The sequence below is a fragment of the Nuphar pumila genome, chromosome 11 (genome assembly GCF_984573655.1).
Source record: "Nuphar pumila chromosome 11, dmNupPumi1.hap1.1, whole genome shotgun sequence".
Lineage (NCBI taxonomy): Eukaryota > Viridiplantae > Streptophyta > Magnoliopsida > Nymphaeales > Nymphaeaceae > Nuphar > Nuphar pumila.
In genome coordinates, this window is record NC_143259.1 from 2,271,948 (window position 1) to 2,285,991 (window position 14,044).

Here is a 14,044-nt window from a genome sequence, read left to right on the forward strand (position 1 = left end):
CAAATGTTAGAACTGAAAATGAGGTAAAGCAAACCAAGTGAATATTAACAAATAAACATGATCCCACAAGGAAAAGAGAAAAGCAATTACCACTTCTCTTCTATCACGTTTCGGATCAAGACTAAAGCTTAGGACGCTGGAAATCCTCAAAGTGTGTTCTTTCTCATTTTCAAGTTCAAAATGAGCTGCACCATGCTTATGATCAAAGGGCGTAACTGAAAGTGCAGCCAACTATACTGATGATGCCATTAGCTGCAAATCCTTCTGGGCTAGGTTCTCATTAAAGCTTTTTTGAAGGGCATAAAGCTTGTACCAAGCATAGGCATGATAAAGATGGCTCTCTGAGACCCAGAAGATTTCAGTCAACTAGGCATAATAAACAGCCATCAATGATGACTTCGGAGTTTTCTTGACCATGCACATCAGGCCATGAATGTCTTCAACAGAACAAAAAGCTTCCTGTAAGGATCAATAAAGGCATCAATTAACTAATGCAAAAATCAGGTTCCAGCAAATGCATGCCTACAAGACAGCTACTTCACTAACCTGCCAGAGTTCAAGTTCAGTTGCAACTTTTAACTATGCAAACCTGCTGTCTTGACAAAGCTGCAAGCTCTCGGGAGTTGACAAATCAGGTATATCCCTTTGATCTCTGTATTTGTTTAGGTTTTCCAAATGATTTCTTATAATTTCATATAGCCAACGAAACTCAGCGGTTCACTTGTATTGCTTACAGAATTGGAAAGCCCGGTGTGCTGTCATCTGTACAACAAGAGAAAAATTACTTGAATCTGTAAGCTCTAAACCCCTAAGCCATCATCACCTCAAAATGACAATTAAATACAGCACATGAGAAAGCATGATGAAATACAAAATCACAACTGAGAAAAAAAAGTGCACACACAAATCTAGACTTCAGTAACTGGCTAATAACACATCAAAAATGCAGCACTGGGTGACAAGTTCTGAAGGGCCCAGTTATCGAGACATGAGATCCAGAGGATAGAAAATGTACCAATCTTAATGTGTCATACATAACGGATTCTATAATATAAACTTCATCAAAACTTTTAACAAAACCAACCAAACTATCACAATTAAGGGTTTTCCAACTAGAGAACCTACCTCTTTGTGCATCTGATCACTGACAGGCCTTTGCTATTATATTTAGTTTCTATGCAATCATCATTTTCACTTCCCAAGTGTTGAAACAAATCACTGACAGGCCTTTGCTATTATGTTAACTGTTAAGAAAAAGAAAGTTTGCCAAGCCCCTCATGTTCTTGCCATATTTTCTGCTTTTTGCCATTTTTCTAACCTTCCAGCCTTAAACAGAGAAAGAGAGACCTAAATTAGTAATTGTTCATCTGATATGCTTGGACTAGATTCCTAACTATATTGCTCTCATGAAGCGAATCCTAAAATTGAAAGGATTTCACTTTTTTCTAGTTATAATGTATTTTGAATCAATATTATCAAGATATTAGATGTGATCTGGAAACCAGCAGGGCCCATCCTCTTGGACAGAAAAGCTCTCTAGTTATGGCTTGAAAATTCTTTTAGGGCATTACAGATATGAAATCCAAAAACAAATTCTAAAAAGTGTAGCTATTTATAAATGATTCCCTGCCGAGAAAACATTACATGGACACAATCTAGAAAAGATGTGGCATTCATAACTAACAAAGATATTCCCAAGGAAGAACCTTCAAAAATAGGTAATGAAGAAAACAATGGGCTAGCTCACATAAACCCCTTACATATTTACTTTAATTCAAAAAAGTGCTTCAAATCCTGTAGACATATACAAACGAACAAAAAAGAAAAAACAAACATGATAAAATCAAACAGAGTACAAGTAAAGATATCAAGGAAACAGAATTTACTAATGTTTAAATAGGATTTAACTCACCTTCAATTTTAGGTGCAAGGCACCTAAATCTTCAACTACGGTGACCATCCATGAAATTCCTTCACTTAGACATGAACAAATAATACACATACAAAACAAAACAACCTGGCATAATCTCTGAAGAGTGAGTTTCCAAAACTAATCATAGTGCAAATACCCTTTTCACACAACATAGTATCCATTAATGATGATAGTAAGGTGAAATCACACTACATAGTATATCATTTTCAACATACACAAAAAAATTATCAAAGTTTGGCTACACCAAAAAATATTAAAAAAACAAAACAAGTTTCATCTTGAACTTTAGATTCATCCAACAGTAGGATGTGAAGCACTTGTGCTGCCCTGACTTATCAATTGAATCAATTGTTCATATTTAGATTCTAGATCCTGTACTTTGCTAGATTGGGTGTTGGACTGCGATTCCAACTCATGCATTTTTTCTTTCATCACGTGGATTTCTTCTTTGTATTCTGCATATTGTTGCATCAGTTGGGATCGAGTAGGGCCTGGACCAAAGAACTCAGCTGCCTTCACACCGAAGCTGTAAGTACGAACACGCCCGTATGTATCCTCTCCAAGAACCTGAGAAAGGATATTGTTGTGGGACGGCAGTATACATCTCCCTCAGGCAACTAAGAGAACTTGGCATTCATTTGATCCTACAAAATTATATAAACATTTAAAATCATGCCAATCTTTAACAAAAATAGAACTAATCGTGTAATAATTAAACACTTACAATTATTGCACTTGTTTTAGCATTGTGATAATTTGAATTAGTGCTAGAGTGCATCATAATAAAGAATTCAGCTCGTAAAGGCTCCACTCCATCATCTCCAACCTGCGCAAGTGTGAAAAGAAGTTAATTATGATAACATAACAAGATGATCAATCACAATAAAGGTAAAATGATGATGAAGTTAATAACATTATAATTACCTTCTCATGACGAAATCGTGAAAAGCTCTTTGATCAAGTAGTATGCAAAAACTTTTGTTGAGCACAATTGGCACTATTCATTGTACTTTGTGCCTTCTATCGTCCATGGTGACTAACTACTTCCTGCTTTCGAATGAGAGACCGCTCGGCATATAATAAACTGCTTTTAAAACTAGTTTTCATATTAAGGATAAAGAAAGGATGCTAATATGCAAATAATTGATGCCATATAAAGAGAGGAACTTGTATTATATAAAGGTCGACCTATCTCTGCCATAAGCAGCAAAATCTGAAATATACCTTAGCCAGTAGTTGTGTCCAGATTAGGCAAATACACCTCTAAAAAATAGGTTTAATAAGCTATGTAAAACTAGGACCTAATACCTGAAGCACCCAAAAGGAGAAGGTAAGCAGCCAACAGAATACCAGCACAAGTGATGACAGGTAAATGCAAGTCATAGACCAAAGTAGCGAGAATTGAGCTGAAAATGAAGGAAAGAAAACTTTTATTAAGATAATATCGGCAAAGTTCTTAACAATTCATGGTTAGTGAAAATTGTTTGCATATAGCTTATCAAGGATGATAAGTTGACCTTTTGTGAAGATGAGAATTTGTTGGTTTAGGATGGAGATTTCTTCCATTTTTGCCCTTTTGTAGTTTAATCAAAAGGGTGTTGGCCAATTAGGTTCATTATGTTTGGGGAATTGATGGTCTTCATTGGTGGATCGAAATTTGTTGGTTTAGGGTGGCGATCTTGATTTTATGGGGGATTTATGATGTTTCTTTTTCATCTTTGTGGGCTCTCTCTAATTTGATATCCAATCTGTTGATTGCGTGATGTTTTTTTGCTAAATGTTCCTTAGAGAGAAATATTGGGCCTGAAGTGAGGAGATGGGATGGAATATCGAGATTTTCTTTTGTTTTGCGTATAACAATTTAGCATTTTGGGGGTTCTTACTTACCAAAATTTTCCCTTCACAATTGAAGGAACTTATAGGATGGAATAAGGCTTATGTAACATCTTATTTGACAAAATTTTATACCCTATGAGTGCATATACAACTATAAGTCATGATGGTTATTCATGCTTTCATATTTTTTCATGTATAACATCCCTTTTTTGGTTTTTTATCATGTTGGACTACCTTCAAATATGGTGTATTTTCGTTTAATATATCAACGTAGAGTTTTTCGTATTTGTCTACTTTGTTTATTTATTCATCTTATTTCAGTATGGTTTTAGATGATTGTTACATCACATCCTTTTTGTTGTATGAAGGATTGATCATTGATCATCTCATGGATCCTATTTCGTTATTGAAGGACAGACTTATGTTATCTTGTGGTCATTTGCATGTTTTTTCTGTTGGAAATGTTTTGAATATAATCAGTTGCTTAACCATTTCAGTACCTGTGATTGCTTGGAAGGTTCCACGGTGGATAAATTCTATCTGCATTCATTGTATAAGTGAAATTACATGGGACTTCATTGTTCCATCTCAAGTCAAAATTAAAATGAACAAGGAAGAAGCAAAAATTGAGAGTTGGAAAAGACAAGGAGAGAAGTAAAGGAAAGAAGCATATGAATGAAAAGGAGAGTGAGTGATTTGAGAGCTGCTTTAGGTATTTGCTACTCACCATCCCCTTTCGGGAAAACTGCAACATGACAAATTATCTTAGGCATTTGCTTCAGAACATGTGGCTCAGAAAAACTAGAAAATATCATTCTTTTGGGTTTCAATTAAGCATTATTTTAGTATCTTGATATATGGAGTTGACAATATACTCGGTCTTTATGCTGTGTAGAAACTGGTTCTGGTTTTCAATTATTTATCACCATTTTATGTCGATTGTAATGTTGAGTTTTAGTGAAAATCACTGAAACTGCTGAAAAGTAGACATGTAGATATTGGGTCATGTTTGGTTGTACTTTTATTTATTGTTCATAAAACACTGTCTACAAACATTATTCATATTACTTTTATCTTGGTTATGTCATATTGACTGTTGGCGATATCCCTGTGAAAACAAATAGACAGAGAGCGTACCTTGATTCGCCATTGATCATGTAGGTGATTCGGCGTTCTCCTCAGCCGGTCGACGCCCTCAATGAGCCCAGGCCTTATGTCGACGGTGAGCAGGACCCTTTCCGCAGCGTCTGAATGCGGAGCAGAATTTGGGCAGGGAAACAGCTACAAGTCACTCATCATCCCAGTAGCCCCTAACCCCTTATTTGTAATGGGAGATTAGGCAGTTACGTGAATGTGGTCTCTCCACATTCACGTAACTCCCACCCACTATCTCCATTACTTGGCCAGTTACATGACCCACTAATGGATGTGTCAAACCGGGTCAGACTGCGGGTTGGACCCGTAAAACCCAAAATGTCCAACATTCTCCCACTTGACTCATTGACACCAAAAGTGTACTAAATCGAGGTGTATACCGTTATCTCGATTTAATTCTTCATGTGGGTTCACATGCCACCCTTTATCACAAGGATAAATCGTATGAGTCAAGGATATGAACACCCCTTTATGAAATGTCATATGTTCTTGTACTACACTACAATTCACCTTCAGTGCTTAGGCATGTAAAGTAATTACCTTTATGAATAGGTTGGTCTCTCACCTATTCTATTGGTCCTTTAATATTGTTATTCTGCTATTCTCTCTAACCCATATGAGAGATTCTTTATGCAAAATCAACAATAACACAAAACTTTAGAGAATCAAAACATAAACACAAATGTGATTACATAATGTATTGTCATACATCAGAAGGAATCAAAAAGACCCATCCCCTTTACATGTTGGGAATACAATCCCGGTGCTAGCCCTTTAGTAAGGGGATCCGCAGTCATTTCCTTCGTCCCAATTGTATCAATACATACCAGATGATTCTCAGTCCTTTCTTTAACAACAAAATATTTTAACTCCATGTGCCGACACGATGTTGAGCTCTTGTTGTTATTTGAAAAAGACACGGCTGCTTCATTATCACAAAAGATCTTTAGTGGTCTCTCAATAGAGTCCACTATACCAAGACCCATAATGAAGTTTCTTATCCAAATGGCCTGTGACGAAGTCTCGTATAGAGCAATAAATTCCGCCTCTATGGTATGAGCAGCAATGGTAGACTGCTTTCCGCTTCTCCATGAGACAACACCACCCGCTAGAAGGAAAATGTATCCAGTAGTGGATTTTCTACTGTCAATACACCCTCCTAAGTCCGCATCAGAGTATCCAACGACCTCTAGGTGGTCAGCTTTCCTGTAGATCAACATATAGTCTTTCGTTCCTTGTAAATAGCGCATGACCTTCTTCGCTGCCTTCCAGTGCGCAATGCCTGGATTTGACTGATATCTACCAAGCATTCCCACAGCAAATGCTATATCAGGTCGAGTGCAGGTCTGCGCGTACTGTAAACTCCCAACTGCTGAAGCATATGGGACAGCATCCATCTGAGCCTTCACAATATTATCCTGAGGACAATCCTTCAAGCTCAATTTATCCCCTTTCACTATAGGTGCCGAACTAGGAGAACAATTCTCCATCCCATATCTTTTAAGAACCTTAAGGATATAGGATTTCTGAGATAAGCCAAGGACACCTTTAGTTCTATTACGACGGATCTCAATTCCAAGGACATAAGTAGCTTCACCCATGTCTTTCATATCGAAATGAGAGGAAAGAAAATCTTTTGTTTCATGTAAAAGACTCAAATCATCAGTTGCAAGAAGAATATCGTCAACATATAAAACCAAAATTATGAACTTACTCCCACTAGTCTTAATGTAAATACACTGATCAACAATGTTTTCAGTGAATCCAAAGTTCATTATAACCTGATTGAACTTCTTATACCACTGGCGGGAGGCTTGTTTAAGTCCATAAATTGACTTATTCAATTTGCAAACTAAGTTATTTGAGTCATTTATACTGAAACCAGGAGGTTGTTGCATGTATACCTCCTCATCCAGATCCCCATTTAGGAAGGCGGTTTTCACATCCATCTGATGCAGCTCTAAATCAAAATGAGCTACAAGGGCCATGATTATTCTTAATGAATCTTTAGTTGAGACAGGAGAAAAAGTCTCATTATAATCAATGCCCTCTATCTGTGTGAAACCTTTTGCAACAAGCCTAGCCTTGTACCTCTCCACATGACCTTTAGAGTCTGTTTTGGTTTTGTAAACCCATTTACAACCAACAAGTCTAACTCCATCAGGTCGAGGTACAAGATCCCACACTTGGTTCTTTGCCATAGAGTCAAGCTCTTCTTTCATGGCATTAATCCAATGTGTTGATCTTTCACTTTCAATGGCTTCTGCAAATGTGAAGGGATCTTCATCAATGTCTATGAAGTCATTTGACTCTTGTAAATACACCACATAGTCCGGATGGATAGCAGATTTCCTAATTCTGGTGGACCTCCATACAGGTGCTACAGGTGGATCAAAATGAACCTCTGTATCCTGTTGTTGTTGTATATCCTCATCAACAACCGGATTTAGTTGGGATTGATGTTCATTGACTGTACTTTCTCTTACATTACTCGAAGGAACAATGATAGAGAAAGTCGGGTCATTATCCTTAGCAGGTGAGAAACCTGAATCCTGCATTTCCTCAAAATTAATATTTTGAGATGCATCTATCACAACAGAACCATTTTCAAGAAATCTTGCTTTATCTGTTTCCACTATCTGTGGTGTATGAGATGGACAATAAAACCTAAAGCCTTTTGATCTTTCTGGATAACCAATGAAGAAACCACTAGTTGTCCTAGGATCAAAAGCTTTTATATGTGGGTTATACAATTTAGCTTCTGCTGGACATCCCCATATGTGCATATATGACAAAGAAGGTTTTCTACCTGTCCATAACTCATAAGGAGTCTTTTGAACAGCTTTCGTAGGAACCTTATTCAAAATATGCACTGCAGTCCTAAGAGCTTCACCCCACAAGGTTAAAGGAAGGTTTGAGTGATTCAACATCGCTCGAATCATTTCTTTAAGCGTACGGTTTCTTCTCTCAGCTACACCATTCTGATAAGCACTACCAGGCATGGTATACTGAGGTACAATGCCTTCCTCTTTTAAAAACCGTGCTAATGGACCTTCCTTTTGTCCCATCTCAGTGAAACGACCATAATATTCGCCACCTCTATCTGACCTGACAACCTTAATAACTTCACCGGTTTGTTTCTCTACTTCTTTCTTAAAGTCCTTAAAAACCTGAAAGACTTCTGATTTTTCAGATAATAAGTAGAGATACATATACCGTGAGTAATCGTCTATAAAGGTGACAAAATACTTTTCACCCGTATAACACGGTGAAAAAGGGCCGCAGACATCCGTATGCACTATTTCTAACTTTCCATTGCTGCGTTTGGCATCTTTCTTATATGTGTTAGACTGCTTAGCCTTTATGCAGTCAACACATGGCTCTATATTCGTAAAATCAAGGGATCCAAGGATTCCCTCTTTTACGAGTCTTTGGACTCTCTCTTTCGAGATATGTCCTAATCTCCGATGCCAAAGCAAATAGGATTGATCATCCTTTAGACCACGTTTATTGCCAATCATTGTGTTCTCAATGGAGTGAGATTCCTGAATTTGGAGTTTGGTTCTTAATCGATACAAACCATCACACATATATGCAGAACCTATATTCATTGAATTTTTCATAATAATAAGTTCAGATTTTTCAAATTTAAATATAAAATCAAACTTATCAAGTTTTGAAATTGAAATTAGGCTCCGACTATAAGATGGAACATAAAATGTATCGACCAAATCCAACATGAATCCCGACTCCAACACAATTCTGCAGGTCCCAACGCTCTTGACATGTGAACGCATCTTATTTCCTGAGAAGATGCTTCTTTCATGCTCCGTTGGTTCCCTTTTGTTCAGAAATGCCTGCAAAGAGTTGGCAATGTGCACCGTGGCACCAGAATCAATCCACCAACTATGCAATGGAACATGAATTAAATTGCACTCATGAGAAACGAATGACTTATTACCTTTATTTTCGAGCCACTTCTTGAACTTCAAACAGTCCACCTTCTTATGCCCTTTCTTTTTGCAGAAAAAACACTTTATAGAAGGGCCACCAAACTGGGATTTGGCTTTCGCCTGAGAGTTTGAACTCTCCCCAGTGACTCTCTTCTGATTCTTCTTTTTGAAAGAGCTTTTCTTTGGCCTCGACCTCTGTTTATCCTTATGAGAGGCCATATGTGCACTTGGCACCCTCTCACCCTTCAACCTCTCCTCTTCCTCAACACACTTACTCAAGAGGTCATTAAAAGACCACTCATCATTATGTGTGTTGTAGGAGATTTTAAAGGGTCCATACTCAGTAGGTAACGAGGTTAAGATCAAATGGACTAAAAATGAGTCAGAGATGGCGAACTTCATGTCATTCAGTTGAGTCGCAATATTCCTCATTTCCAAAATGTGCTGTCGGATGTGACTGTCACCAGCATATTTCATAGACACTAATTTGGACATAAGGGTACTGGCCCTTGCCTTATTAGAAGTGACGAATTGAGCCTCAATGGCTCCCAGAAATTCCTTCACAGTCCTACAATGAGGAATTGCACCTCGAATGTTCTTAGCCACCCGAGATTGCAAAAGCAACAGGCTAAGTCTGTTCGAGCGCTCCCACTTCTCAGAGGCAGCTTTCTGATCAGCTGTACTCTGCTCTGTAAGAGTGGGAGGTTCGTCAATTCTAAGGGCCAGATCTAAATCCATATAGCCCAAAGTGAACAACACAATTTCTTTCCAATCAGAAAAATTCGATCCGTCTAAGATAGGGATACTACTAGAACCGTCGATATGGAAGGAACCTGATAAAAGGAACGAAAAATGGAAAGATGTTACTATTATTGCTCAAACGAGACTCGTGTTGAAAAGGTAAAAGTGAGACCCTTTATTTTTACCTTTTCTGAGACAAGCATAGTTGAGCCATTATCGTTTCACTTTGGTGAAAACGATAATACTCATGATTGCTCCGTCTCTTCAATTCCCAAGGAATTGACTTCAGTTGGTGAAACTAGTAGATCATGAATCCAGAGGCAATTCAGTACTGTACCTTTGGGTACGAACATGCTTCATGGGCTGGAATTCATATCTACTATCACACCCTGTGTAAATTTGGAACACAACGACCTACCTTTGGGTAGAATCGATGTTTCATAAATTCACACACAATCATAATTACGAATCTTAATACAGTTCAAAGAATCCTCAATTAACACGACTCAGATCACTTTGGTGATTGATGAATCGGTTAATCAAAATCTTTTACCAAAAAATTTATTCGTATTATGGAGCACACCCATGCACACATTTTAATGCATGTATATTCATGACCTAATATCAGTTTATACTACAACAAAAATACATAAACTAATTGTCATAAATTTAGTCATAATTCATGCTTAAAATCATCATGCATAACTTAACCAACGCTAAATACATGAATTAACATGCATAAGTCATGCATTATTCAAAATAAATACTTTATAAAGCATGAAAAATAACAAAAGCATGCTCATATGGGTAAAACCCAGGGTCCTCATGTAGGAACCGGTCTTAAAACACTCTGAACCGGTCTGAAACCGCCCCGAACCGGTCATCTAAGGGTCCGAACCGGTTCTGAACCTTATAAACCGATACTTAATATGAACAAAAGTTCATAAAACCCTATAACTGTATGCCAAAATCCCTATATCTCTTTATATTTATGAAAACAGGGTCTCAGCATCCCGGAACCGGTGAAAAACTGGAAAGAACCGGTCAAAAATGGCTCTGAACCGGTTCCGGAAGGGGTCGGATCAGGTTCCTGATCCGATTCAGTCTCAATAGTGTTTGGATCCTGTTTTTTATGGATCCAACCTAGTTTCAAATGAGATCCGGGTCTGACCCAACCCATACTTAATACGGGTCGGACCCGGCCCGAACCAAAACCCAGGTTAAACCCGGTCCGAAACAGGCCCGGGTCGGACCCGATCCAAAACAGATACCGGGTTAGACCCGGTCTAAAATGGATACCGGGTTCGACCCGGTTCAGACCGGATACCGGGTTCGACCCGGTCCATCATGGACCCGGGTACGACCCGGTTCAGACCGGATACCGGGTTCGACCCGATCCAACATGGACCCAGGTACGACCCGGTTCAAACCGAATACCGGGTTCGACCCGGTCCAACATAGACCCGGGTATGACCCGGTCCTATATGGACCCGGGTATGACCCGGTTCTTAATGGGTCCGGATCGGACCCGATCTAAAATGGGTCCGGATTGGACCCGATCCTTTTCGGATCAGACCCAGACCCGGTCCATATTTAAAACCTAAACAGAAACCCGATGGTTTCTGTTTCAGTTTTTAGGGAAACCGAAAAGGGGGTTATCGGTTTCCCCCTTTTTCGGTTTCACGGCGACTCACGTCGCCGTCACGGCGACCGGCGCAGCTGCCGGCGACCTGCGTCACTCCACAGTGACGCCGGTCCGGCGTCATCCACCCCGACAAAAGACGTCGCCCCACGGCGACGATTTGCGGCGGTGCCGACCGATGGCTGAAAGGGCACGGCCGGAAATACAGTGCCGGCAAGATCGCCGGCGAACGGCGGAAGATTCAGTCGGCATATCGCCCTACGGCGATGGTCCAATCCGGCGACAGCCCCGGCGAAAACCCACCCCCTCCCCGGCGACAGGTAAGGGTTTAAATAATTTTTTTTTTTTTATTTTCGCCGGTTTACAGGTAACTCCGGCGATGAGGTGGGAAAACCAGGGCGCCGGCAAGACTGCAGTGGCAGTTCTGCTGTTTTCCGGCAAAAGCCCCTGACGCCGGCCATCCGGCGTTCAACTCCGGCAATATCTCCGGCAAATGAAACCCGGCGATGGCAAACCCTCTCTGCAGCCCAACGACCACAGGTATAAAACGATTTTTTTTTTTTTTGCCTGAACCGGGAATATTAAGTCGCCTTTTTCCGGTGACATTTGCCGGTGATGACTGTCGCCTCACAGCGACAGTCTTTGGCTAATCGGTGGTTGTCGCTCCACGGCGATTCCACCGACGCCAAAACGCCGTTTCAGCCTACACGGCCACGCGCAGCGGGAATGCGTGGTACCGTGGGCCCATAACCCATTGTTGGCAATATCCCTGTGAAAACAAATAGACAGAGAGCGTACCTTGATTCGCCATTGATCATGTAAGTGATTCGGCGTTCTCCTCAGCCGGTCGACGCCCTCAATGAGCCCAGGCCTTATGTCGACGGTGAGCAGGACCCTTTCCGCAGCGTCTGAATGCGGAGCAGAATTTGGGCAGGGAAACAGCTACAAGTCACTCATCATCCCAGTAGCCCCTAACCCCTTATTTGTAATGGGAGATTAGGCAGTTACGTGAATGTGGTCTCTCCACATTCACGTAACTCCCACCCACTATCTCCATTACTTGGCCAGTTACATGACCCACTAATGGCTGTGTCAAACCGGGTTGGACCCGTAAAACCCAAAATGTCCAACAATTGACTACATAAGCCTTATTTTGTAGGTCATGATTAAGAGAAAGAGGACTGATTTTCCTCTTCATTTTGTTCATTCCTTTGATGGATCACACATGATGATGACTGCCATTGCCTGCAAAAAGGCAGGACTGAATTTTGCCGGCGTGTCTTCTTCTTTCATCTCTTGAATGTGGTGTATTTTGAATTGTTTTTTAAGTTTATGACTTACTTCAGGAGTTCATGATTCGTACTGGACATATACATGTATTATAGATGAAATAAACACAATACCGAGAGAGAAATTTGTGGAACTGTATGAACAGCGAATACTGAAAAATGTAATAATTTAAACTTGTCAGAACCAACGCACATGTTTGATAAATTTTTTAGAAAAGTAACCAACAACAAAGCAGTAATACAAATCCATGGAATATATCATGAACCACACCATATTGGAGATTCAATGGACGAACACGTACCTAATTGTGGTATTGCACGGCATGCGATTGGTTTTCCCTCTTGGAATGTACCCTAATTTCTCGTGAATCTGCAGCATGAAACAAAATTAGACGAACAACAAAACAACGGAAGATTCAAAAAGAAAAACACAGAAAATGAAACCCTAATAGAATATGAGAGAGAGAGAGAGAGTTGATCCTTTCGGTTATCAGAAAGAGGTTAAGACGACCTCTTCTTGTGCTTCTTCTTCTTCCAGTTATCAAAGAGAGAGGCGCAGACGCCCTCTTCTCCATGTGGTTCTTCTTCTTCCGGTTATCAAAGAGAGAGGCACAGACGCCCTCTTCTCCATGTGGTTCTTTTTCTTCCGGTTATCAAAGAGAGAGGTTGACACGCCCTCTTTTCCTTGTGCTTCTTCTTCTTCCGGTTACCAGAGAGAGAGGTTGAGACTTTTACATCTGCAGTTTTCCAACAGTTTAGAGAGACGAGGACCAGGTAGGTTCTGAAAAAAGGTTCGCGCAAAAGAAAAAAAGGGTTTCGCGCAAAGCAAAAAAGGAGGGATGTTTCACGCAAAAAAAAAGCGGGGGTTTTGCTGGCGCAATATATCGTGCCAGCAAAAAAAGTCTTGACGCAGCGTTATATTGCGCAAGCAAAAAATCCTTTACCGGCGGAGTATTATATTGCGCCAGCAAAAAGAGTCTTCACTGGCTCCGTAATTTATGCGTCGGAGAAAAATTTTCGGTGGCACAATTCATTTCTGCGCCAACAAATACAACTTTACAATAGCGTTACTCCAGTAAAAACTGAGGCGGCATAAGCTTCAAATTTTTTTTGAAAACTTAAAAAAAACTATAAACAAAAAAATAAATGCTTTATTTATTGATGAAGTAGTAAGCAATAAAAAACTCTAAAATAAATACTAAAAAATATAAGATTAACATGTAAAAGTAAATGAGAAACTAATTATATAACTTAGAAACAAATGATAAGACTGAAAAAAATTGCAAAGCTTAACAAGATTAAAAAAATTGATTAAAAAAAACTATAAAAAACTCACCCCAAAACTTCTTCATGCACGCTTTAGGCTTCTTTTTCTTCACGCACGCCTTAGGCAGGCGCAGAGGGCGTCCCCTCAAGGCGAGGTGCATCTTTTGTGCCTCACGGCGTGCTTTTAACAACACCGGCATTACCGAAAAGCTGGTTTTCTTATTGTATA

The 14,044-nt window shown here is 39.7% G+C and overlaps 1 long non-coding RNA gene across 1 annotated transcript; it reads right to left on the reverse strand.

The window, feature by feature from the left end:
• Positions 1-2,078: 2,078 nt before the first annotated feature.
• LOC149821604 (uncharacterized) lies at positions 2,079-2,985 on the reverse strand. The gene is made up of 3 exons (XR_016426094.1): positions 2,858-2,985; positions 2,658-2,759; positions 2,079-2,577 (listed from the first exon to the last, which is right to left on the reverse strand). It is a non-coding gene; the product is annotated as an uncharacterized LOC149821604 (long non-coding RNA).
• Positions 2,986-14,044: the final 11,059 nt, after the last annotated feature.